The 22695-nt window shown below is 35.5% G+C and overlaps 1 protein-coding gene across 5 annotated transcripts in view; it reads left to right on the top strand.

Annotated features, from left to right (window-relative positions):
- B3GALT1 (beta-1,3-galactosyltransferase 1) overlaps positions 1-22695 on the top strand; it is a 215569-nt gene that overhangs the window by 79519 nt on the left and 113355 nt on the right. For 3 of the 5 annotated variants that reach the window (XM_080399034.1, XM_080399035.1, XM_080399033.1), the window contains exon 2: positions 16616-16756. The exons of the other annotated variants lie outside the window; for them this stretch is intronic. The gene's annotated coding sequence lies outside the window, so the exon portion shown is untranslated. The remainder of the gene's footprint in view (positions 1-16615; positions 16757-22695) is intronic. 5 annotated transcript variants of the gene reach the window in all.

Genomic DNA, 22695 nt, shown 5'->3' with positions numbered 1-22695 from the left:
GTACAGATTTGGAACACGGTCACAAAGTTTGGCCTCTTCTAGCTTCCCAGACAGAAAAGTTGTCTTATCACAGCAGCTGCAAAGTTGTAGAAATGTTGGTTCTCAACAGAACCTATTAATTTTACTCCAAATTACATGACATGTTGGAAAGTGGAAACCACCTTTATTGCATCATGTGCACCCTCTGCCAACAAATAAGAAACAGCCCTACATCTGAACAGGAACATCATTAAAACTAGGAAAGCAACCCAATTTCTGCTTTACTCTCCAAAATCCCACTTAGTTTCCTCTAGCAGTGACATATCATGCACTACTACCCAAGTGATGCCTCTCCAGATTAATACAGGGAGCTATTCACAGTGTTAAGGGAAGAACGCTTTAGGCCACAGAAGAAACACAAATCATTGCAAGCTCCCTCTGTGCAGGTGAAGGGAAAGAAACCGAAGAACTAGGAGAATTGTAAGTCGGTGCTGCATTTCTGTTTCTCAGTAGGCACTGTTATATCTTTCAGTTTGCCAGGGAAGTCTAAATAGCAAAACATTGGAAAAGAGGTTGCTAGAGACAGTGGATGTGCTGCACTGGGCAAGCTACAGTCTTTTATGTTGTAATTGTAGTCACAGAACTGTTCTGGTTTTCCTTTGTCCTGAGATTTGTTTTGGTTATTTCACAGTGCTCTATGGTAAAACCTCTGGTTGTTTGGTGGTGCACTGGTGCCAAGATTTGATAACTTATTTTTAAACTCTGGCTTATTTGGCTATGTACTAGCAGCAGGATTTGATAACTCATTTCAAAGTAGCATGAAAAAGTACCACCTGACCATCAGCATTTCCAAGGCAAGTATTGTGCATTAAGCCAGGGAAAAGGCTGCAGGTCACCAATGTGCTCTACTTCTGACAAATCATCATGGACTGTTTTTCTGAGATTCAGTTTGTACTTTTATTTCCTCCTGTGGAAGCCTACTTATTTTCAATTGATTTCCATTAAATTAAGAAGAGCACTGATCCAGAAAAACTTCATGAATTGCATTATCCAGTTTAATTAGAGGGAACAGAAACTTTCTCCAGACAGAAGAGTCAGCATTTAGCCCAAAACGCAACTTCGGACCGTAATGGTTGAGGCTAGCAGTGAACTGAAGTCACAGGCAGTGCCAATGACTCCTTCGACTCATTATGCACTACATTAAGAATGATGCTACAGCATGTTCTTTGTTTTCATGTTTAGTAATATATAGTAAATATCTCTGTTTAGATTTCTTGCTCAATTCTAAGCCATGTCAGAATCAGTCCAATAATGAGTTTGTTTGAATTGTTTATGGTTTAGGTCAAATTCTTGGTTTGCTTTTTCTATTTGTCTTAACAATATTTTGATATCATGCCAATTAAACTTTTGTGGTAACAAACCTTGTTGGTGCAATAATTTTATGGATAGGATGTGAAATCTTAAAGTTCACTGACAAACCTGCACTTGAGAGAACTTAAAGATATGTACCACCTGGGAACTGTGCCAGGGAAGTAAAGGGAAAAAGCATGCAGAAGCTTCCTCAAACAGTGTAAGCTTAAATTCTGTGATTGTAGCATGATGATACCCAAATACTTGCAATAGATGAAATCAGGTGAAGGCAGATGCCATACAAGCAGTTCTCAGATTCGGGCAATAAATACCTTGTGTCTCATTCTCAGTAAGGACAAATGTTCAGGGAGGACAAGGTCTGGTAGAGTCAGGCCATTCTGGGAAATTGCATAGCTCAGTTTCACCATACTGATATATTGTTATAAAATTCAAAAGAAAAATATAAACAGATTGACAATACTGTATAGAACTAATCTTTCATCTTGAAGTTGTGTGAAAAGCCTGTATGATTACAGAGTATGAGGGTATGGCCAAGCCAACACTGAAGTCTCCAGAGCCATCCCAAATGTGCTATTAACTTTTTTTTTACTTCTTTGGCTTGAAGGACAACTCAGCCCCAACAGATCACACCTAGAGTACTGGGTGACGTACTACATTAGCTGATGAATTACAACCAGCATTTACTAACCTTTGGCTTTTTATACATAATGCCTACAGAACCCATAAAACATAGTCTAGATTCACTGCTAAAGTCTATGTCTTACCTTTGTAAAATGGAATCTTTGTCTCATAGAAAGCAATGAAATATCAGGAAGTCAATATGTACCTTCCACAGGAGCTGATTGATAGATGCCTGGCATTGGGACACAGCAACTAGATGCTCCTCAACAAAAAAGAGAATTTCTGACAATTTGTTCCTCAACACAGAAGACATCAGAGGCTTGGAGCACCTCTCCTATGAAGGCAGGCTGAAAGAGTTGGGGTAGTTCAGCCTGGAGTAGAGAAGGCCCCAGGGTGGTCTTATAGTGGCCTGTCAATACTTAAAGGGGACGTATAAGAAAAATGGGACAGACATTTTACACGGGCCTGTAGCAATAGGACAAGGGGCAATAGTTTTAAACTAAATGAGAGTAGATTTAGATTAGATCTTAGGAAGAAATTCTTTACTATGAGGGTGGTGAGGTGCTGGAACAGGCTGCCCAGGGCAGTTGTGGATGCCCCATCCCTGGAAGTGTTCAAGGCCAGGTCAGATGGGGCTTTGAGCAACCTGGTCTAGTGGAAGGTGTCCCTGCCCATGGCAGGGGGGTTGGAACTAGATGATCTTTAAGGGCCCTTCCAACCAAACATAATTGTAACTTAGATACACCATCTTAGCTAGCTAAAAACACCTCACTTTTGCCAATACAGATTTATACTGTGGCCACTTCCAGCTTTAGAGTATGCTTGTTTGGCTTGTCTCTTCCACCTGAGAACTGAGCTGGAAACTTTTTTAGTCATTAACACACATGATAAACACATCAAAAGTACTGAGAGAGAGAGAGAGCTATATCACACACTAAGACAAAAAAATATGCAGGATTCTGTGGATTGGTACTGACCTGAAATGTAGTTTCTTCCAATAGGCATTGCTACAGCATTGTAGAGCTGAAAACTACCAGTAAATGTACTTTTTATCCCTGTAACATAATGTCACAGTAGCATCTGGGGCACAACAGAAACATTACCATTCAGATTTTCAAATTTTGATTTTTTTTTAGGAAAGGTCTACTGCCAAGGCCATGTCTACAATGTGGTTAAAAATAAGCTTGCAGCTCGCATAAACATATCCAAGTAAAACATCAGTTCCCCAAGGCATAGTAGTAGTTTAGGCAAGGCCACACAGAGTTCCATGTGAGCTTACCACCTGCATTGTGGGCTCCCACATAGATTGTGCATCCCACATCAAGTTCTTTTCTGCATCAGGCACACAGTCAAACATAAAGTTACTCCAGCTGCAGTCACAGTATATAGGAGGACACAAGATATCATGGGCAGGATAGAAATGGAGTAGCTTGTGAGTAGACTGTTATACGTTATTTTCATTGTTAAATAGTAGGCATGTATTTTTAATATACTATTGGCACAGCTTAAAAGCCTAGACTCAAATCCCACACAGTGACCTCCTTTGTTTCACAAATCTGACCAGTGAAGTTAGCGATGGCAGGGTAATAATATCTCTCTGTGTGGAAAGAATCTATGGCTGGAAGGGAGTTTGCACAAACCAACCTCTCCAAAGCTAGCAACATTTTTCCCATTGAAATGCAATGTTAGTGCCTCAGTCCTGTTCCAAGGCAATATACTGCAGGCAAAACTAGTTGACACATCTGATCTGCTGCCTCCAGCATGTGTGGTCTGGGATCAGGAGAGGAGGACCTGCCCTACAAATACATGACATGCTACCACCATGGCCAAGGAGCATGAAACTAGGCAGGAGGTGGAAGAGTAAGTCTGTATGAAATGAATGAAACCTAGCCGTCATGTGAAATTAAACAAAGCAAAATGAAGTAGAATGGATGGATTAAAGAGGAAGTTGATAGAGAGTTTTTCATAGTACTTAGTTTGTGCAGAAATAAAAAAAAACATAGCATAATAAGGTATTTATTATGTCACATTAGAAGACCATTCTTGTCTCTTCAAGAATTTACAACTCCTAACAGTTTCTTTAAAAATATGAATAAATAAATTAGCTTTTCAAATGCAAGTTTCTTACATGCATAATATACAGTATGTGCTTAGTATTCATGTGGCAGTTTTGCTGGTGAGAATCTTTTTTTTGATAACACTTCCTTAATTTGTAAATAAATCTAGCTTTAAATCTTTTCAAACAGAAAAACAGTTCATTTACATGATCATTCTCCCTATGAATCATATAATATACATTGAGAATCTTCTTGGGGGGAAAACTATTGTCTTTTCTTTTGCACATCATAATATAACTGTTTCTGCAGCAATAATTTAAAACTCCTAAATGTTGCTAATGAAATCCTCTATTATTACAGTTCTGGGAAAGTGATATTTAAATACATAGTTTCTGAAATGTATGGCCTTGGGAAATGTTAAAAAGGTGGCACTGAATTCTTTGAATTAGGAGAAGCAGTATTAAAAAAGAATATTATGCATGAGTTCTGCATGTGGGATTTTTTCTTTTTACTAAATGCTCCCGAGAAGTAATTCTTTTCTTAGATGTGGTGGGATTCTCACAATCAAAAAGCTCTCAAAAATTAGCCAGTCTTTGCCATCACAAATATATCCTTGTCTTAGTTATCCAGTTGACATTTCTACTTCTTCTAGCACTGGACATCTAGAGGCAGTGTAAACGAAGCAGGTATTTAAGCACAGACAGGTCTGACAAGCCTATGTGCATGGCAAAGATGCACACCCTTCTGCTGGAGACAGGAAGCTGAGTGCAGTGCAGTGATGCTTTGAGTGGTTAAGAAGCACCTGTGGTCTGCAACTAGAGCGTTATTGTTACTTGCTCAAGGTTAATCAATAAATAGTTAGGTAAAGAAGTTGTTACCACATAACCACAGGCAGGAGCTCTTGATTTACATTTGCCTCCTTTCACACGTGGTACAGTCTCTTTCTCAGTCACCTGAGTACTTTTACTGGGTAACATTCCTTCTATTCTAGATGTAGGACATGTTGAAGTCACACAATGTCTTTTGCTCTCTTCCTATGCCACATAACAATTTTCAAGGATTTCTGTGTTTCCAGTAAGTATTTAAGTTTGTAACTAAGTCTCTCTGGGGAGAGAGAGGTATTTTGATTTGACGGTGTACAGGAAGATTGGGGGGAAAAGAGCAGCTATTCCTGTCTTGACAATATTATTAGGTAATTGTCTGAAGCCCAGGCAAAATTATTTTCTTTACCCTGATGATCCCATAGATTAAAATAATTAGGTATTTTTGTAGAATTCAGCACATAGTTGAATGGAAATCAGATCTACCATTCAATCTAGCATTGCACATGGGCCTAAACCCAGTATTTTTCTCAACTGTTCCATTTTCTGTACTCCATCATAATTGTTTCCTTTACCTGAGGCACTAAAGGCTGACTCTGACCTGATACTGTGCATAGATAAGTACCTTCTCTCAAAGAAAATCACATGGACTGATATTGTAATGGCATACCTTGAGAAAAAAAAAAAAACAACTTTGCCATTTTCTAGTTACACATAGCAATTTATACATTGCTTATATTTATTTTGCTCCAAAATGTCTTCTCAGGGATGTCTAAATGTGTTTCTACTTAATAATAAGCTGACTTAGTTTTCTACCAGAAGAACTTGGTAAAATGAGACATACTAATAAGCACAGCTGTATGTTCCTTTCCTACCTATAGCCTTTTTATGTAAGTGTTAAAGAATATACTTTTGATTTCTTTGTTAGTTTAACATCTTAAAAAAATTAAAATTAAAAATTACAATTATGAAGTTACAGTTTGAGTATGCACAGTGTTGCAAGAATCAGCTAGTGTATTTTTCGTACAAAAATACTAGAAGTTTTAGAAGAGAATCTGAGGATACAGAAAGAAAACTTTAGAGTGAAACAATAAAAGTCCCTTTGTAAGATTCCTCTTTAAATGCAAATAGATTGCACATATAGCAGAACTGGCCATTGCGAATTCCCATGTCATTTGAAAAATCATTCTAAGACCAGTTATTAAAAACATCTTTGAAATACTGTCTTGAAAAGCTGAAGACTAAAGTTTCTGTCCCTGAAATATATGGAAGGAAGAATAGATAGATTAGGCATCTCTAATTGTGCTATGGGTTGCAGCTGGTAAGCCTGGAAATGAACCTGAAAAAATCTTTCCTTTTCCCCAAAAATATTCACCATTAGAAAGCCAATATAAAATAACTGATAAGCCAATAGTTCTCCCACCTTTAGTATAATTGTTTTATGAGCTGAAACAAACACACTATGTAATCATCACACATACTCCTGAATGTCCCACAAAATTACTGTAGTAACTGACTGTTTCATTCTGAACAGAATATTCAAGAATGTCTTCTCTTTACTGGACTTCCCACTTGGTTTGTCTAATGCTTCAGGAAAATATCAGCTGATAGAACAGATTCTAAGGGGAAAAATGCCTCACTGAATTTATAAAGTATGTTCATCGCCAGTGAGAAACGCATAGTACCTCATTCAACAGTAATGGACGCTGGGCCTAGAGGGAGAGTAAAGATAAGAAAGAATTAACTTGTCTGAATCTAGTCAAGGATAGAGATTGAATGTTTTCTTACATTAATTCTACTATACACATTCCATATGGCAAATATAATGGAAACTAAAGGAAAAATAAGATTAGTTTGTGTAAGGTCTTCTAAATATAGAAAAGAGATAAATGCTCTTTTATCTAATTGTTGAAGACACCGCTAAAAGATAATGATTAACCAATGTAGTGTGGTGAGAGCGATATAAAGTAGGTTAATCATCTGAAGCTCATGCAAGCCATTTTAGTCTTTTCCCTAAGGTATAAACTTAATCTGAATTTCAAAAAAGGGCTTAACAGAACATAGGGATTTTTTTCTTTTCTGTTAAATAAGGATTTGGACACAAAAAATCAACTTTACCTTTTCTAAATTTATGTATAATCATCTGATCTGAGCTAGCAGCTTAAAATTGGGTAGTGTGAATACTCCTCATTAGCTCCAGAGAAGGCAATGTTAAAGTTCTCACCAAGTTTTGAGTTCTTGGTCCAAGATACTAAGTATTTTGAAATTCTCTTGCAGATAGATAATCCCTGCTAAGTGAGAAAGTTTTTATGCTATGTTATGTTACATGTATATGCTCTCCATTCTGTGGGGATATAAATCCATACTACATCAGTGAAGTCAATGTAGCTAATGTATACCATCTGGGCACCTGACACAAAAAATCTGACACAAAATTATTTCCCAATGTAATATTCATAGAGATGAAAAGCAAACTTAAGAGGAAAAAAATCCCATAATTCAACCCATGCCCATGTGTATAGAAAAGCAGAATTTGCTTTCATTATTTTTCTTTTTATTTCTAGATTTTGAAAATTCCAAAACTCACATATTGTGAAGGATTTTTCCTCTCATAATTGTACATAAAATGTATTATTGTAGGACTGAGGAGCTGAAGTTTAGTGATGAATAAGACTACATTAAATCTAATTGATTTTAGGCAGCCACAGGGATATTCATAATAATGAGAAATGACCTTAAAAATACTGACCTCTTGCATTGTATTTGTACAATGAGTGAATGATGTCTCTCAATTCCGCCTCCTCTGCGCTCTTACTCATAAAAAAATCTAACTATTGCATTGCTGAGAATATCACGTCCTTCATTTGGAAATAAAAAAGAGCCTATTTATTTTAAAAATAGATTATTTTAGTTGTTTGTAAGTCCAGCATGGCTGATTTTGCTTAATTTTCATGGCTTCAAAAATACCTGGGTTTTTTAAACGTTATTGTAGTAAAGAGAATACTGAACTCACATGAGTGACTGAGCTTCTTGAGCCAAAATATTTGTCTTGCAACTTCTGTTCCTCAAAATCAAACTCAACAGAAATGACAAAAAATCTAATCACAGTTAAGTGAGAAGTCCTACTACTATGCTACCATTAAAAGAAAATTGCTAACAAAATTGTTCCACATTTTTATGTTTGCCTATTAGACTTAAATTCCTCCGTCAAGACAATTAAGTTTGGGTAGTAATTCAGAGGGCTTTTGATTTACTAACTAGAGTGTCTTCCTAATGAAAGTCATACGTAAAGTTACTTAGCTGTTGAAGCTTCTGAAGATGGAGAAAAAAGGACTCAGCAGCTTAACAGTATGAAAGAGATACTAGAAGGACAAATTTATACATATTACAAGCAGTGTTAGAGATTTTCAGGGGGTTGGGGGTGGGGGGGGAATAGGGTAGAAAAGTTCTGATAGGAAAACACCTGAACATCACAAAGATGAGAACATCACCTACACAAATGACTGTTACTTGCTTTAAAGGGGGGTTTTGGGGGTTGGTTTTTTTTGGTTTTGGTTTTTTTTTTGGTTTTTTTTAGCTTTAAGTAGTTTTACTAGACTCAGATCAGCCTGCCAGCTCCTCAACATCTGTTTTGGGTTCTGCTTTGCTTATCATAACTGTCTGACAGGCATTTATTTAATTAAAATGGTTTTCTACCTTTTAAAGCTGAACTGCTTTGAATGTTACAGGTTACACTGTCTTAAATATGTCTTGATTTTATACTTGTGGTTTTGGGGGTGGTGAAGGGAAATAGAGATGGCTAGGGAAGCTTACACATTTTTCTTGGAAGATTTGTGAGAATTCTTGTTTTATCCTAATACCATTTTTCTAAGAAATGTTCCGATTGATTAAACTGACATCTTAGAAAAAATTAACAAACCCATTTCCCATTGACCTTTAGTTCTGGTTTAGAAGCACAGTCCTCTATAAGGCACTCTGGACTTCAAAGCTGGTGAATCAGCCACATATCTATGGCATACATAACCTTGTAATTCACAATATTCTCTATATTAGATTAATATTTGCCCCATTTTCTACAATAATGCCAGACTCAGACTGATGATGTTACCTTGTTGAAAAGGTTGCCATAGCGGATTCTTTTTACACCTGTAATTTAGAAAAGATTAATTCTTTTCCCTTTGTAAAAGGAAATATAATTGCCATATATTCTCAAAAACCCAGATTGAGTTATTCCATCTGATTTTGTGCTTCCTTCAAGTTGTACTTTTTTAAAGAAGGAAAGGAAGGTGGAAAATCAAACAAGCTAGTTTGGATTTTATGAATAAACTCCCAAACCCCAGATTCTCAGAACGCAGGTGAAAATAAATTGTTTATACAATACTTCTAAAAATAATATGGGAAGCTTGCATTTCTTTCTAGAAACTTTCAGGCAACTTATATAAATTTTCTATGAATGATAAATTTAGCTAGATTCATTTATATAATGTCATTGAAAAGCTTCACATCGGAAGATGCAAGTCTTTGAGTAAATCAAGGTAAAACTGTGAACCAGAAAGTAGTTGTGATTTATTTTGTATTTCCTACTTCTGTACTTACATACATCACAACTCTCTCATTCTTCTTTATACTATCTGGGAATCACAAATTCTGGAATGTGTTTCTTAATATTGTGCAAATTAAGGAAGTCTCATGGTCTTCATTTTATAGAAGAGGGAGAAAAGCCCAGAAGCCATGAAAGGAACCTGAACTTCCCAGAGCTCTGCTCACTGGCCTATGTCTGTTATAATCCAGACCAAAGGGCTAACCATGTCTTTGTCACTTTGAGACAGCAAACTCATTTTTAAAATATACATACCTACTTGTTCAGCACTATTAGGTGACATGAAAACATTATGTTTCTGCTTATTGTTTCCATTGATACTAGTTATCTTCCAGGTTAGGTGGAACTATTAAATTTAATCGTAATGTGACCTGAATATGTTTGTTTTTAAAAAAAGTTCTGCTAAAAAAAAATAAAATATATTGATCAGATTAGTCCCTTATGTCAATTGTGATCACAATGATCACAATGATCACAATGATCTTTCTAGAGACAAGAATCTCTTCATTAGATTGAGTGGGTATGAATTTAGTTTGAAATTAACTTCCTCACAACATTTTAGCCTTCCAGAACAGAACAGGATTTGGTGGTCTCTTAAATGTGCCTGAAGGCTTGGTTTGAGCTCTTAGCTCTTCTACCCATTGGATCTATTTGCTCTTTCCTATCCTGCACCATTACAAAACAATTCTCATTTACTACTCAGCACAATAAAGATCAGGAGTATTTACTGCAACAAGTTTTACAGCCAGATAGGCCAGTTCCTCTGTCATGAGGAGGGCTGGAGGCAAGAGAACAGTAGAAGTGAAAAAATGTAAAAACTTCACATGCTGCGGTTCTGACTCAAAAAAACCACATATTGCCAAAGAAAAAGTGTCTGGTTCAGTTTTCTGAGACTTTCTACCTTGTTAATTTGGTCAGCAAGCAACTTAATGATCCTGGTAAACTTGCTTTCATATGCCTGTCTTTGCTGTGCTACTCACAGGAGGAGCAGGCAGAGAGAAGAAACGAAATTCCAGTCATTTACCAAACTCTCTCTGCACCATCAGTTTCTTTCATGTAATTTTCACGATGGTATTCCTCTGTTGATCTCTTTCTGTGTAGCACACTTCAAAACATGATTTCTCACATGTAACCAGGGAGAAGGGATACTTTGCATGAGGAGAATAAAATCAGAGAGAGAGATATCTTGAAAGTAAATTTAGGACATAATGTGGAAATTTGGAGGATGCATTGTGTAGGAGATACCAGGACCAGAGGGACCAGGAAAGAGGGAGACTGAGGTTCATATAGCCATTGCAGTTTATCCAACTCAAAAACATATAGCACATAGCGCAACAAGCTGGTAATGCAGGCAGGTAACATATTACAAGCTACTGATTCTCATTTTACATACTGTTTATACATAGCCCATTCAGCCTTCATCAGCAGAGACGTCTGAGATTTCTAATGTGAAGGTTCATAGATGCATGAATGCTTGAGCTTTTATTATGTTATTCAAACAAGCTTGCTCTACTTTAATCACAACAGAACTAGCTTTCAAAATATGAGATATGTATTCAGAAAGCACAATGAGGGGGTAAAATAGGTACTAAATAAAATCTTATTAATGGTATGCAAAATGAAAAAAAATGTATAGAGCAGCATATGAGGGTAGTCATAATTATAAAAGGAAAAAAAATAATCACATAATTACTGAAGGCACTGAAATTCAAACTCTTTGGAATTCATACCAGTAAAAAACTAAATTAGTATGACATACTTATATTTCTCAAATACTTGGTAATAATTAATATAAGATTTTAAAAGAAAATTCAAAATTAAAAGAAATTAAGAAATTACTGCTTTTAAAAAGTATAACTCAGCATAATGAGCTAAAAATTCAGAAATAAGACCCTCTTAATGTAACAGCAATTTTTAATTTACTTAAAAAGAGGCAGACATTTCAAATGATACATTTGAGTTAGTTTTGCAGCTAACAATTGATCTTCCATAAATATAAACAATATTCAGGGCAAAAGAAAATATAACCTGTTGCACTACGCAGTAATTATCAGATTAATTAAATACAGTGAGAACTGTATTAAAGACCATATCTAACAAGAAATTTCCCATCTCGAGAGGCCAACAAGTATGATCAGTTTTCACATCAAGTTAAGTACTTCTGGAGCACAGATCAGCACCAGAAATCAATAATGCTACAATGATGAAAAAAGGCACAGAATCGGTTCTTTTTGTACAAAGGACTATGAAAAGAATAAAAAACCATGGAAAGTGTAAGCATATTTAGTTGTTCAAATGATTTAGAAGAGGTTAAAAAGATTAAAAATCAGGAACTACTTTTTTTCAATTGACCAAGTATCAGATTTTATTTATAATTTCCCCTGGAAACTGGAGACCAGTTGATTAGACATCAGCTATTGAAAAAATCATTGTGTGAAAGTTAAAATGCCCACTGGAAAAGCATAGTTCAATTAAGCATAGTCTGCACAGATCAGTCAGAGAAGGTCATACTTTACTGACGTGCAGGAGTACTGTGAAGATGTTATTGCCATGACTGATGAAAGGAATTCAGTAGATTTATGACACCCTGATTTGACAATGCCCTGCCCTCAGAAATTAATGTCTATAGGACAATGTTAGGACACAGGGGGTAAATTAAACTGCTAGTTAAAAATAAGAGGTGGAAAAATACATTTGAAAGCTTGGTTTTTCAAGTTGTTTTGGGAGGAATTATGTAGGTCTAAATCAAATTTCTAGTACAACCATATTACTTTATTTAGGATAAGAATACTGATTCATTTTAAATTGCAACTGAATTTCGAGATGGTCATGTTATCTAGATGAATCAGTAGATGACAATCAAAGTTAAGTCTATACAGAAGTAAACCTATCTAAAGGACATAGTATGCATACACCTTGCATAGTAATGCCATTCAGAAATGAAGTGTGACAAGCCACTGAGCAGTGCACTTCTGTGTATTGCTAAGGACAAGGCAGCAGTATCTCATATTATCCAAACACATTGCAAACATGGATTTTTTTCTGTTATTTCAGGTGCTTGATCGAAACCAGGGGGGAACTACTTGTCACAAGAAAATAATACTGTTTTGTCCCATGCCGAAACATCAGAACTTTACCAAGTCTTTGTTTGGACAAACCCAGTTGTAATTTAACTGGTGTATACCTACATTCAGCAGCTTTTGTAATGCTTGCCCAGAACATATAGCGTGTAAAGTTATTTTTCATAAATTCTATTAGTGCCTCTTATGGAACAAAAGACTTCCTCTACAATTATTAAGCTACCCGATACAATTCAGAAAGGCAGCTCTAGTACAGAAATTTAGAAGAGTTTTTTGGTATCACAGGGAGGATGCCAACTTCCATGAAATGCAGCAAGTTTTCAGAGTAATTGTTGAAGAGCTCTATCAGATCAACATTAGAAGTACTTTTAAGACTTCCCTGTAACTGAAATTTCTGTTATCATCGAAGTATTTAAGTTACATAAAAAAGAATACTGATTTTTTCCTAGATGAGATTTGAGACAGTATAAAGAAGTAATCAGAATTACAAAAAAGACTAAGACAAACTGAGCCAGAGAATCAGAAATTATGAGTGCAAGAGATGAGCTTGAAATCAGTATAAGGGATAACTAAAGCTCAGATAAAACATATATATCCATAGTGATGGGATAGTATTACAATATTCCTAGAATCAATTCATACTTCCATTTGTTTTTCTGAACTTTTATTTCCCCTTGATGTGGCCTGAAGAGAATTTTTTTTTCCTACCTTTGTGAAAAGCATTTTCTAGAAGGCAGTCTGCCTTTTCTGGTTCATTTCCTAAAAGATGCTATCGTCCTTGGAGCTTTTAGCCCCGCTGTAGGTACTGTACACACAGAGGGATTCTTCCCTAGTGACCTCAAGACTCCAGAGCCCAACATGTTTTACTGTACTTCACAGCATGTAAAGTGTCAGTAGTTAGTACTTCTGACTACTACAGCATGTAACTAGTCAGTAGCACGTGACACTGGTCAGTACCCTGAACCCTATACATCTCTGAAAACAGAGATTTACAGATGACAAAGAAACTGATCTGAATTGCATAATGAGATGATGTTCTAGAAGCTAAAGGAACTAAAGAAGAGGGAGTGACACACCTAGCTGATTATTTTTGAGCAATGGGAGAAGTGTAGTTCAGGTATGGGCAAGCACTCCAGCTCATTATCATTTTAACCAAGCCGTTTTTATGTAAAGGTTTTAAAACAGAACTAAGTTACCATGGAAACTGATTGCAGCAGAGACTTACTGTAAATTCTTTTCTAGACAAGGATAACAGGACTGACAGGTGGGCTGTAAAAGCAAAATGAGTGCAATATAGAGTTAGGCATGATGGCCTGTTTTCTCTTCCTAAAAGGGTGTCTTTTATGGCTCTGCTTTATCTCTACTGTTTTCTATAGTGATATATTGAACATATTTTAAAAGAAGCTCCCACCCAAATGAACTTTTTATTTTGTCATAATCCTATTTGCAAGGGAACGTACGTGCTCTACGGAAAAGAGCTGAAGGGCAGGGCACCCCACTTATTTTCCCAAATTATGATGTCTTGCCAGAATCATTAGGGATGAAGAGCCATCACTCAGGAAACACATTTGCATGAAGTGCCCTTTGCTGCCAGTGTTTATATTTTGTTCCTGAAATATGCTCTAGGTACATTCACACCATAGCACAGTACTCTCCAGGTACAATATGAAAGAAGGTAACAAGGGAATAAAGTGGGTTTAGTGAAGAAATACCCCTTACTCAAAAATTTTAAAAATATACCTATTTGCTGCAATCCTCTTTAAAGTCAAAATTATTTGGCTGTGTAAATATCTTCCTTAGTCTGATGGATAAAGGTAAGAATAACAGAGATTAGAGTACACAGCCCCTAAAATATAGTGCCAGAGTTTTAAGAAAGGAAATTGGCAGAGAATGTACCTTTTCCACTTGGAATGTTAGTTGTCAGCACTGGAAAACATTTCAGTGTATGAATATGCAAGATCTTAAAATCTGTGCTGAATCTTTCTACCTGCTGTGCTTAATTTCAGAATCTTGTGTTATTATTAGAGAAAAACAGTTCTCTCTTCCACTATGAATTTCTACCAAAAGGAAGGTGGGAGAAGAGGCAGATTCTTACTTGAATTCATCCTGATACTTTTCTAGCCTGAAGTTTCTGCTTCTTGGTTCCAGGTTCCAGCTCCCAGCTGGAGCTCTGTTTGTACATTCTTTCCTAACATAACCCATAAAGCAACTTTCCTCCAGATTTTAAGAGGTTTGCTGTCATCAGCAGTCATAGTTGGTCCCAGTGTACTAAAATCACGATAGATAGTCACCTTTTTCAGCATGTTTGCCTTACAGCTAGAAGTAATGGCAACAGCTGGTTGTGTTGTCAAAAGTAAATATACTTCTCACCTTCAGTCTCTGCCTTCCTCAGCACTGTGGGGGTGGGGACATGACAGATGGTTCCTGCTAGCTAATCACAGAAAACATGGTATTTGGTGTATGACATGAATTTCCAGGCAAATAAGAATGGTTTTCATTTAATATCCTCCATGTGAAAAGCTGGACACCTTAATAAAACGTGGCATGCTCCAAGGAAACACATATTACATGTTGAAGGATATGAAGGTGTGACTAATCACAGAACTCTGCGATAAATGATCCACAAGCAAACTATTACTTGTCATAAGTGAATTTTGATGACTGTGTTTATTATATGTAAAGCTTTCTGGCAGGGAGACAAAGGGAAACATGGAGCTGAATTCTCTTTTTAGGCCAAGTTCATCTTTGATTCAGGGCTCTGTCCATTGTACTGCATTTGTGTGTCTCTAAGCCACAGAAGGCTGCCAGTCCAGGCTCAGCGGCAGGCAGGCTTATGCAGAGGCTTGCGCAGTCCTTGAGACTGAATACTTAAGGACTCCGTGCATTAAAGGGTAGTACCATTTTAATCATTTAAAGGAAGGCATTTTAAGTATTTCTATGCTTTTTGTCTTCATTCTGACATAAATTCTACTGGAAAAGGGCTAACAAATATGGCTGTTGTCCTTCTCAAGCAAATAAGTTCCCCATTAATGTAAAAATTATTTTAAAGGTATGTTTTTAATTTTAGAAAAGATGCCCCAAGAGTCTACAGCTTAATTAAATTAAAATTCCTTGGCACCATTATATGTTTCCAAATTTTAATTATTTTTCTTACCTGTTTCTATGACAAAAATATGTCATTTCAAATAATCATGATGAAATTCCCCATACAGGTGTTTATAACTGTCTTGGACTTAATTAAGGAAGTCAGAGGATTAGAAATGAGAATGTAGGGAATAGCTAAGTTCATAAAACAGAACAATACAATTCTAGTTTACAAACTCTTGCCTAAAGCATGACTGTTCAAAAGCAATGGTGGGGAAAAAGAGGCACAAGAGGTGGAGGACAGATTGTTAGGAACTGGGGAAAAGCCAGGAAAAAAGTTCTGGGGAAAACTCCACCAAAAAAAAAAAAAAAAAAAAAAAAAAAAAAAAAAAAACCACCAACCAAAAAAACCAACAAATCACCAAAGAGTCAAAAAGTGATAAAACAGAAAAAGGATGCAGACAAACCCCCTTTAAATTTCAATTTAAAAAATTGCCATTTACAACATAAGGTAATTCTTGCAAGCCTGATCAGAAATCTGTGAAAACCAGTAAACCCTGCAAAGGTGTCTTGATAGGCAACTTGTTGTAAACTTCAGGATCAGGCCTAAAAGAAAACAGAAAAATTCTACAACTAAACTAGTCTGTGGCACTTCTAAATATGACTGGTCACTTTGAAGATGTTGCTTGGGCTTCCAAATGACAACTTGCCAAACACTAGTAGTTTCTGTTTCTCATAAGTCCGTATGTTTTGTGTTGTAAGACTTTTATATTATTTCTATGTGTTTGTGTTGCCACATTTTTTTAGAAAAAAAAAGATTTTGTGCGTGGATTTAAGTGGTTAGCAATATAAAAATATAGCAGTATTCACATATGCAGATTTATTACACTTGACCCCAAGTCTCTCATTGTTCTACCTCTGTTTTCATGGAAGAAAGAAAAAAGAGTAATAAAAAAGTCTTTCATTTACCCATATGTAACTCATGAATATTTGTCAATGCAGGTTTATCAATATACAGTCCACGCTGGTCTCATACGTGACAAGGAGGCAAGCAAACAGTGGAGAACGGCAGTAGATATGATGCAGATAAGCAAGAAAGAAAAATTAAGGACAAAAAGACAGAGCAGTTTCTAAAAAAATCAGGTAAGGAATTCAGGTGATTCTGTATAAAGTGTAAATTGTACAAAGAATCATATCAAATAGTTTAGGCTTATCTTGCCCTTCCTAATATTTCTGAGAATTACCACTTTATGTGTCTATGGCCATATGTACACACACACACATACCATGCTTACACCCACTCACGCAATGAATTTCCATTTTCAGCAAAATTGCCATTACCCTCCGTGCAAATATTTACTATACTGGTATTTGATATTTCTTGTAATAAAATCCATTTTCTGTATTTCATTTTATTTTGTTTAAATAAAACATTGTACTATTTCCTACAGGAAACCAAAAAAATAACATTTTTACAAAGGAGTAAAAGAGAGTTGTGCTATGTGTGGTACTATTCTTTCTCAACAAATCAGTTTAAAGTTCTCAAACCTTGTATTATCCTATTCTAGTACTGATCTCTTGGGGCATTACACGTGCACTGCAGAAAAGCAACATGTGTTATGACCTACGTCTGCCTTCTTACACTGGTGACAGCTGGAAAGTTCATTTAGAGATTGAGCACACTTCTGTTTCCTAAGCCTGACTAGAGAGGAATAAGGATATACTTGCCAACACTGGAGGAACAATGAGCAGCATTTCATCTTTTGCTCCTCTGCTCCACTGCTTTGGAGAAAAGTTGCCCTACCACTTGCAGTGACAGTGGGAGCAGTAAATGTGATGGAGACTGTACATTCTCTACAGCCTACAAGCTGGGAAGCTAAGCTAACCGCATGCTATGTGATGCAATTCTTTGTGACAGGAACGTTCTCTTAACTACTTAAATATAGTTACTTTTAGAATAGATTGAAATTACATTTTTGCCACAAGCATAAGATAGAAAGCAATACTCATAACTAAACATCACATATCCATAATTTGCCTATCTGCTTAATTCTTACCTCTCCCTTCCAATTATAAAACTAAAGCTAACATGAGATGCTGGTATACCTACATGTCAACTATTAAAAAATGGTTACTTACAGGGTTTCACATTCTTGAGTAACATCATCAGCTTATTGCATCTATTTAGGACATCCACAAAATAGAATTCCCTTCATAGTTTGGCCTTGTAGAAGTGCTTTAACCCATCTACAAAATGCCTATGTTATGCTTATATCTAACTTTCATAGAACAGCATCTAATGCTTTCAGACTGCGTGTTTCAGATGACTGACTGCAAACCTATGGAAATTCACTATTGAAATAACACATTCTATTAATTCCCAGAAGTTCTACAAACATTAAAAACAAACAAAAAAACCCAGTTGAGCTTCCCAAATGACATAAAACTCATTATTACTGTTACATTATATCAATTGTATATTTCATAATTCATGATAATGCAATATTTTGTTCATGCTAACTTTTTGCGGTAAGATTACCACACATTGAGACATTGTGCCTATTCCTTTGTACACTGATGATTCTTACAAAATGACAACTGCTTCATTTATGTTAAAAAAGGGTTCAGAGTATCAACAAGGATGCCTCTAATGGGAGAAGCAGCATAATACAGCCAGAGTGTCTTTAGGACATGCAATATTCATCAGTTACAAACTTGGGAATGTCATACTGTAAAAGCTACATGATAAAAGATGCTGTGTGGTGTTACAGCTGATTCCATTTGCCATATGGCATGTTATTATTTTGTATTACCTTGGAGAGCCCACTAAAAGTGAAAGGAGAATAGAACACACTCAAGGTATATAGAGTAATGAGCACAAATTGTATAATTCTTAATTATAGCAATAGGGTCTGTAACTGCAATGGAGAAGGAACTAAATATGAGAGTTGAACGTGTGCTATGCTAACTCTCCAGCTACCGAAAACTAATAAACTCCTATCAGGAATATTTAAACAGGAAGCAATTGCCAGTCACCATATGTAAAAGCCTACAGGCAATCTCAAAGCAAGCTGGCTCAAAAGTCAGCAAATGCTATGTGCAATGCTGCAAACTTTAGCATAATATGGTTTTATATTGAAAATAGAGTTTTATGTGAAGTAGGCTGGAGAAAACATTAAATCAGTAATCTCTAAAAATGAGAGTCCATATGCACAGCTATAATAAAATCATCAAATAAATTATTAGAACAAGAAAGGGGGTGGGGTGGGGGAGAGTATTTACTGAAAACAATTAAAGTAAAAGAATCCTAAATTGTTTCATTTTGGTATCAGGCTAAGCGAGCTGTTCACAGGACCTAAGAAGTCCCAAAACAAACAACATCTCCAAATTTTAAAAGACTTTCCTTTTACAATTTATCAGAATTCACAAACAGAAAAATTTAGCCAAGATATCAGGAAAGTAGGTTCAATGAAAAAACCATTTGTATTTCATGTGGCACTATTTGCCTGCAAATTCAATTTTTCCCACTCCAGTAAATTGAGCTTCACCCCTCCCACCCTGCAGTGCTGTCTTTGGAAGCAAAATCCAACCAAGGTTAGATCATTCTTTGGGAGCTATTACTCAGTCACCACTTAAAAGTTAAATGACAAATTTTGTGATACCAAATAATGGAAATGTACAGGCTTACTGGGTTTTGGAATAGTTTGGCACTAAACACCATAGTCCATTAGGTGATGCATTTCAAGATCTATAACAGGAACAGAATATTTTAAAATTATTCATGCTAATTGTGCAATACTTCAGATGACATCTTCAGAACTATCATCTATTCAAGTGTTCAGTTTGAGCAACCAAAAAGCATAAGATTGTTCCATTTGGCCAGATCTTTAGCAGAAATAAATCAGAGAAATTCTAGTAACTCTTAATATTTCCTATTATGGGTTATGCATTTTGCTTTCCTGTTAGTTTTTACTGGCTATTAGGTAGGTAACTTAACTTTTGTTTTGTTTTGGTTTTGGGTTTTTTTGTAAGTCATCTAAGTGACTCAATATCATTTAAAGTTAACAGAACCTCACAGTGAAATGAATAGAAGATCATGGCTGTATGGCCCTTGTAAGCTTCACCCTCCTTGCACTCAGTACCAAAACCCACTGTGTACAGTTTACCATTCTCAACGTTTGACACTGCACTGGTTTACATTTGTAAATACTTGCAGCCCAGTGATGGAAGGAGTGATTGCTGTGCAAATTACTTCAACCATTTCCATTTCTCAGCTAATATTAACACCAACTCATGACACATTTTTCACTGTATTATCAAAATCTGTGAAGTTTTCACACATTTCAATTTGAATGCCACTCATGCTTATTCCACACATAATCTTCTGTTCCAGCCATAAAAAAGGCTGATGCAAAAATTACTGATGTCACTAAATGAGGGTTATTATTCAATGAGAGATAAGAAGAGGGAGGGAGGAAGGGGAGGAAAAGAGAAAGGAAGGGAGGAAGGGAGGGAGGGAGGGAAAAAGCCAGTTCTGGCTATTGCACTCGAGGGTGTTTTTACCTTTTGAATTAGAAGGAATCTTAAATATATGTTAACTGACAGCTCAAGTTTAAAGACTCTGTGTTGTAAACATACTTGCTGAATTAGCAAACATTTGTCTATTATTATCTTCTCTAAAGCTATGTATTATTACAAGAAACAGTAATATTTGTATATTTTTGCTTTCTAAGAACATACTCAAATCCATGCTAATGAGAGATAACTAGTGTTTGACAGAGTTAGTGTTTACCTTACCCTAATAAATTGATAATTTACAGCTACATTTTAAATACTTTTATTTCTGTTATTCTGATAAACTGTTGCCTTGACAGCAAGCACAAATGAAAGATAAATTTTCAGTGCAACAGTTTTAAATTGGTGATGGAAAAATAACATTTTTTAAAAATGCTTAGTAATTTCTTCTGAAAAGATAAAAATGTTTAATTAAATATAAGTAATGGAATATCAGTATGAATTCTTCAACCTAAAATCTTGTCATAATATGGTAATTACTACTACCACTATTTTTTAAAGAATTTACAAACTATTCAAGTTTCATATTAAACAACTCAGGAAAACATCAAGAATATAAAAAATGGAAGAGTTCAGGAGTTGAACTCAAGGAAAGAATCATGTTCCAATGTTTTTTCTGCTAGTTCAATTCATTTAGGCAGTTAATTTTTTTGATTAATTGATCATGACAGTATTATAGTATAATATTGATTATATTAGATGCGTACACTTTCAAAGTCTTCAATTAGTTTAAGAAGATATAGATAGGCCAAAAACTTGTGATGCTTCAGAGAAAAACATTCAGTTACACTTAGCAGGAAAGTCACAAGTAAAGTATTTTTATCTAACCACAGTTTTTAAGTAACCAAAGGGTGAATGGTGACAGTATCTTAAGAGAATTTCAGAAAGGACAGTATCTTAAAGACACAACCTATTCAAGTAGCATATTGTGCATTTTAAAACCATATTGTCAGCTACGCATCCCAGTTTTACTGAAACTACAGTATTTAAAAATTTGGAACACTGGTTATATAAACTGGAATAATAAAATTGTTAGTATGGACAACCTCTGACTTTCACTTCCAGAGGTGCTAATATACTTGGTTTTTTAAATACACCTCTACTTCTAAACTTGAAAAAGAAGCAACTGCCCTATGCTTTGGAGCTGCCTAGCTAAATACAACTTCTGTATGTATTTTAGGGCTTCTTTTGATATTTATTCAACTGTCAATTCTCATACATTTCTTCCAAAAAGATACTCTGCTGGATATTTGCAGTATATTATGAACAGATGTTGTTCCTGCTCTGCTGGTTCATGTTAGAGAACTTGTACCTTTGATAGATTATGAAGAGTGGATGAAATCATAAGTGAACAACACAGTATAGTATACTAAATATTTAAGATTTCACTGCTTTTTCTAAATGAAGTTATTCACAACAGATTATAGACTGGTGCTTCAACACTATTCTAAATCAAAGCGGTTTCATGCCACCAAAAGCTGACAGACTCTCAAGGTAAATGACTGGTGATATATATAGATATATATAGAGAGAGATATCTATCTATCTATCTCTATATATATACATATATAATATTTTCCAGAATAAACCTCAATATCATCTGAGAGTAAGGACCATGATATGCCCTTAATTGTCCAACAAAGACCTTTGTAATATCAGGAATTTTCAGGGGTATAGTAAGCAGATCCTATTTTGCAAGCATGGCTCTTTAACTGTAATGCCTACGTTGCACATTTGGCCATTTCAGTCACTAGTAAAGTACTGAATGGTTTCCTATCCTTTTGTTCCCAAGGATGTACATGTGTGGTTTTTATATACTGTGTAGGTTCCAAAAAAAAAAGAAAACAATTATTTGATGTAAACAGCTGAATCTGGGAAATGAACAAGATTAAGAATATATGATAATGTGTTTGGAACGAGTCCATGTTATTGGAATGCTCAGGTATTACAATGAAGGCTCTGCCACCCTTATTTACACCCTCATCTCCAAGAACTCTTCATCTCTTGCTCAAGCCTGCATCCTAAAAGTAACATTAAGTGCTTTCCTGGAACAGACTAGTGAACTACATATTCAGATGGTCTCTATAATTTCTGATTTTTAAAGGCAGGTGACTGCAATACATCATGCTAGCAACAAATTATGCTATAAATTGTACATAACTGTATAGAAATAAAGCTGCAAGGTATCTAAGTCTCCATCAAAATAGAATAAAGTGGGAGACATTTTTTTTTAAATAGAAAATATAAGACCGAATATTGTGCTTACAATGAAAATAATGTTCTGTAATTCTTTGCTTACCCCACCAAAAGACCATCTGATTTCTATGAAGTGAGTTAAAACATACGAGGTATAAATTCCTTTTTGCTGTTTAGATTATTGAAATTTTTTGACATAACAGATGACAGTAAATGTGATTAATGGCTGCTGATAATTGGAGTTTCGTTCCAGTGGTTATTGCTTGTCAGTAACAATTAATAGCTCCACAAAACCCCCATTCATTTCACAA

Source organism: Falco punctatus (genome assembly GCF_963210335.1).
Source record: "Falco punctatus genome assembly, chromosome: 8".
Taxonomy (NCBI): Eukaryota; Metazoa; Chordata; class Aves; order Falconiformes; family Falconidae; genus Falco; species Falco punctatus.
This window is presented reverse-complemented; position numbering and strand designations above follow the sequence as displayed.